Below are 6,000 nucleotides of genomic sequence, written 5' to 3'. Positions count from 1 at the left end.
AGCGTGGGACAATTGCTGCTGACAATTGTGTCAGAGAACTGCTTGGTGTGTGGGGAAAACCTTACCCCCTGGACCTGAATCAGGGTCACACTCTCGCCATAGTACAGGAAGCAGGCATTGCACTTTGTGATGAGGGTGCTGTTGATGTGACAAGATTCAAAAGGAAAGCAAATAACTCTAAGTCATCATTTTGTAGGAAGAAAGAAAAAGAAAGAAAGAAAGAAAGAAAGAAAGAAAGAAAGAAAGAAAGAAAGAAAGAAAGAAAGAAAGAAAGAAAGAAGGAAGGAAGGAAAGAAAGAAAGAAAAAGGGAGAAAAAAAGAAAAAGAAATTACAGAGGCATCTGTGTGGCTCAGACGGTTAAGCATCCAACTCTTGATTTCAGCTCAGGTCATGGTCTCACAGTTTCTGAGCTAGAGCCCCTCATCGGGCTCCACAATATCAGCCCAGAGTTGGGCTTCTCTCTCTGCCCCTCCCTCACTTGCATTCTCTCTCTGTCTCAAAATGAACAAACATATTTTAAAAAGAAGAAGAAATTACAAGCCTAAAATGCAGCCATATGCCCCCACAACAGCAAACCAACACTTAATTATAGTTTCGACCTATTCCAGCAATGTGACCTTTTAACAGTCCATCTGAAATTTCCTGATAGGAAATGGTGAGGTCATCTGCACGATAAAACAAAAAACAAAAAACCTGCCCTTCTCTCCCCCCCAAAAAGAAGTAAAAATCCTTTTGTTTTTTTCTGTTGCTAATGCCCTCTTGCCTCACCCTCCTTCCTATAAAAGCTTTCCATTTTGTACAGCTCCTTGGAGCACCACTCTACATGCTAGGTGGAATGCTGCCCAATTCATGCATTGTTTAATAAAGCCAATTAGATCTTCTATTTTACTCAGTTGAATTTTGTTTTTTAACAATTTCTTGCCAACAAAACAAACCAGAATTCCCTGTGTATCTGTTTAGCAAGGGAACAGATGTAAAATGAAATTCTGGGTATTTCCTTTATGTTCTGTTGAGTTCTTAGGATCCAAGCAAATATCTCATCTTCAGAACGTAGACTTACATCTGTCCTTCCTATTGAGGAGGGTGAGAATTCACCATGGTGTGTAGATCTGTGATTTTCCTTCACTCTGCAGAATTCTGGGGCTCCTGAGTTTTTTAGGATTTATGCTAATGATGATGTTTTGGGGTGATGGTGGGGTTCCCCGCTGTTGGCCGGGAAAGAATTCTTAAAGACGTTGTTGATGATAAAAAGGTGATTTTATTAAGGTACGGGGGCAGGACCCATGGGCCAAAAGATTCTGCACTGGGGTTGTGAAGAGTGACTCATCATATACTATGGGGCTCGGGGAGGTAAAGTCAAGAGGAAGTTTCTTTAAGGGATTTTCCATATGCTAAAGACTCACAGATTTCAGGAGGCCTAGCTATTGGCAAGCGAAGGTTGTTTTTCCCTGTAGCAAAGCATTAGTATTAAGACAGTAGGGAGTTCCTGGAGAAACCACTCTGCCTGCGTCAACTATTTGTCAATGGGCTGCAGGTTACAAGGAAATTCAATTTTGTCTGCGATTTCCTTTCTTCTTTTAATTTTTTAAACATTTATTCATTTTTTGAGAGACAGAAAGAGACAGTACAAGTGGGGGAAGGACAGAGAGAGAGGAAGACACAGAATCCGAAGCAGCATCTGCCATTTCCTTCGTGCCTTTGTTCCCCACATCACGATGGAGGAGAGGGTGATGTTGGGGCTCGAGGAAACGGAGTCTATAGGTTTCTGGAGATTAGGCTACTGATAAGGTTGCCTTTTTCTTGTAATTGACTGAGATATTTGTAAAGTGGTGGAGATTCTATCAATTTAACCATTTGTTTTCTGTCCTTTCCTTTGTCCTTGGGCAGCCAGGAGTGCCTAAGGAATATCACACATATCCCAACTTGGGACAGGGAGCAGTGAGAAAGGGGGTAGTGCTAGCTTGTGCTTGGCCTTCAGCCTGCCTTATGGTCCCTCATCCACAACTACATGTTCTTCTCCAATCCTTGCAGGTTGCTTTTTGCTGTAATGAGATTCTACACTGAGGGCACTTATAAGGAATCAGTAACCATCTGAAGGAGGATGTCAGATACTATGCTTGGGAGGTTGTTAAAGCACAAATCACAAACTGACATCCACCCCCTTTTTTGTCAAAAAGAGCATGTATGGGGGAGGGGCAGACAGAAAATCCCAAACAGGCTCTGTGCTGTCATCAGAAAGTCTGATGCAGGGCTCAAACTCACAAACTATGAGACCATGACCTGAGCCAAAATAAGAGACGGCACTTAACCAACTAAACCACCCAGGCACCCCTGATATCTCTTCTTTTAACAAACACCCAAGATTTCTGGGAGCTCATTACAAGGGAAGTGAATTACCATTTGTTATTGGGCGATGCAAATGTGTTGTTATTGCTATTTTTAATCTTTTTGTCATCTTTTAATTTTTTGTCATACAGAATTTTATAATATATTGTCTCATATATATATGCATATATATGTGTGTGTGTGTGTGTGTGTGTGTGTGTGTGTATAATAGATTCTGAGTTTTATATCTGCTGATTTCAGCTCAGGTCATGATCTCACCATTCGTGAGATTGAGCCCTGAATCAAGCTCTGCACTGGCAGCACAGAGCCTGCTTGGGATTCTCTCTCTCTCAGAATAAATAAACATTAAAAAATAATAAAAGTTGTACATGTGTCTCTGGTTTTGTGATATAATTGTTCTGTGTGACCTCGATATGAGGACCCATAAATTCTGCCATTGCTGTCATGAGTTCCCAGAATGCACACCTTCTTGAAAGACATTTCTGTTTGGTGCTGAGTTTTAATGTGAGAAGTATCTTTTCTTAATATTCCATAGAGATCATTCCAGTGTCTTTCAATTTCTGTTGTTGCTAATGGAAGCTGCTAACAATCTAATTATGGGTCCATTGTAGATGATCTCTATTTTCTCTGGGTGCTTTATGGTCTTTTCCTTGTCTTTGGTGTTCCTCAGCATCTTTATGATGTGACTAGAAGTAGATTCTTAAATTCACTTTGCCTTTTAAATTTGAGGACTATTTCTAGTCTATTCTAGAAAATTCTTACCCTCTACCCCATTCTGTTTGTGTTGTCTTTAGGGGAACTCCAATGAAAAGTGTGCCAGAATTTCTCCAATCTCTTTCCACCACCACCACCCCCTCTCTCTTTTGCTCTTCCCCTGTCTCATTCTCTTCCATTTAGAATACCCTATAATTTTCCCTAAATTTACTTATTTTCTTCTTAGTTATGTCTTATCTGTTGCTTAATGCTCAGTTAAGATTTTTAGCCTTGGTTATTATATTTCCCATTTCTTATTTAAGTATAATTAACAGACAGTGCTCTCTTAGTTTCAGATGTATAGTGATCCAACAATTCTATACATTGCTCAGTGCCCATCATGATCAGTGTCCTCCTCATGCTTTTTATCCATTTATTTTCCATTCTCATTTCTTTCTAAAATTTACTTAGTCATTTTTGATAGTTGCTCATTCATTTGTAACACTTGTGGTTCTCTCTTTCACTTCCCTAAACACAAAAACCACACTTTTTTTGCATATACTTTCTTGTAATCTTATTATCATTGGTCTTTGACGTCCAATTCTGTAGACTGTAGTTAGTGTTGGCTCTTAGTCATATGTGTTTGTTTCCTCATATGTTTGCTTTATTTCATCATGAGTGTGTATATGGTTGGAATTTAACTTTGGGAATCCTGCAGGACCAGAGATGATTTCCCCAGGGTATTATGGAGAAGTACCAACCTGAAAACATCTTAAATGAATTTCTTGGATTGGGGTTCCCAGAGTAAGTGGGCATGAATTCAAATTGTAAGACTGTATCAGAGTAAGGCCATGATTATAAGTCATCATCAAATATCAATGACATTAATATTATTGAATTTTTACTCAGTACCATCAGTGACAGAATGATTTACTGGTTTCTCCATTTGGCCAGCATGGAGACTTCTATAACCTCATCTTTTCTACTGAAGACATAGGCTTTGGGGATATACAGCTTTGAGTGATGGTCTCAAGTTCAGCTATGACACTTGGTCAGGTCCAAATCTTATTCTTCAATGGAATTCTTAAGCAGAAAATCTGTTTCTGCTTTGAGTATATTTCTAGGATGACTTGAGCTTTTGTGTTTGCTCACCACTCATATTTTAGCTATATATGTTTTCTTTTTTTAATGACTTTTTCTATTTTCTTTTGAGGTTAGGTATGAATTTAAAAGACATTTTACCATAATTTATTCAGCAGTAGGATATTTCATCTAGTCTTATCTTACTGCTAGACATGGAGATACAATGGTGTCTATTTCTTTTAAGTTTATTTGTTTATCTTGAGAGAGAGAGAGAGAGAGAGAGAGAGCGCATGAGCCAGGGAGAGGGGCAGAAAGAGAGAGACAAGGAATCTCAAGGAGGCTCTGTACTGTCAGCACAGACCCCAATGAGGGGCAGGATATCATAAACCATGAGAACCTGACATGAACAAACATGAAGAATTGGCCACTTAACAGACTGAGTCACCAAGGTGCCCCGGATATCATTGAAAATGGTAGTATTTTGAAGCCATTCTTCCTTGGAATCATGACTTCCAGGGCTCTTGACAATTCCAGAGCCATTCTGATTTTCCCCATCATTGGATGTGTTGTCATTTCTTCTGATATTTTAAGCATTCTCTTTTTCTCCATGGCTCTCAGAAATAAACTGAGCATGTGCTCTGATGTGGTTCTTTTTCATTTATTATTAAGAGTTCTTGGTGGCCTCTTTCAATTTAGCAGCTAGGTCCTTTAGATCTGAGTAGTATTATGAAATATGTTTATAATATAATTTTTCATCATTTCTTCTTTCTTTCTTTCTGAGTTACTTAAGGTTGTTCTTAAGCCTCTAATTTTCTAATCTTTTCTTTTATCCATTTTTTGTCTTTTGTCAACTGTTAGGGAGATTTTTTTTTTTAAACCTTATTTTCCAACCCATCCATTGAAGTTACTTTGGGAGTTATTTTTTAAATTCTGAAAGCCCTTTTTTCATGTTGTTCAATTTTAATGGTACTGCATTCATGTTTCAAAAATGCAGTATTTGTGTTACTTCTAAGGACATTAATCATAGGTAGTTTTGTCTTTTAAGTTTTCTTTCAGCTTCCTTTATTATGTTTCCCAAGTGCCATTTTTTGCTTCTTTCTTTGAGTCTTCATCTTTCATGTTGAAGTGTTTTCCAATGTATGGTGATTTCTGAAATTCTGCTCATCTTTGAGAGTAAGGCCCTAAATATTTGGAGGCTGTGTGTGTGTGTGTGTGTGTGTGTGTGTGTGACTCTATGATGGTTGTATGGTAAGCATTCTTTGGTGGGACACACTCAAGTATCTGCAGGTCTTTTCTCTAGAACTCTTTAGCTACCCCAGAGAAGAAACTGACACCTAGAAATGGGTACTTAATTTGCAGGGCCTACTACAAATGAAAATGTCAGGTCCCTTGTTCAAAAGTCAGGAAAAAGTTCAGTTAGAGGTACTAATATATGAATATTTTTCTTTAAAAACATTTCATTACTTATATAATAGAAGTTTAGTAATACAGATATAACATAATCTTACAAATTGCAAAGAAATAACATTTTTGAGATCATAATTTTATGTAATACAATAGTCTATACTGCTTTATTAATATGATCTTTAGAAAATTTTTTTACACATATTTATTTTTGAGAGGTAGAGAGAGACAGACCACAAGTGGGAGAGGAACAAAGAGAGGAGACACAGAATCCGAAGAAGGTGCCAGGCTCCAAGCTGTCAGCACAGAGCCCGACATGGGGCTCAAACTCATAAACTGTGAGATCATGACCTCGGAGTTGGACACTCAACTGACTAAGCCACCCATGTGCCCCTATTAATATGATTTCTTGCTCAACCAGCAGATTTTTCTGGCTTGTTTTGCTGCCAAGTCACTTACTAGGTCAAGAAATT

Source organism: Suricata suricatta, chromosome 17 (assembly GCF_006229205.1).
Source record: "Suricata suricatta isolate VVHF042 chromosome 17, meerkat_22Aug2017_6uvM2_HiC, whole genome shotgun sequence".
Taxonomy (NCBI): domain Eukaryota; kingdom Metazoa; phylum Chordata; class Mammalia; order Carnivora; family Herpestidae; genus Suricata; species Suricata suricatta.
Note: the sequence above shows the minus strand (reverse complement) of the source record.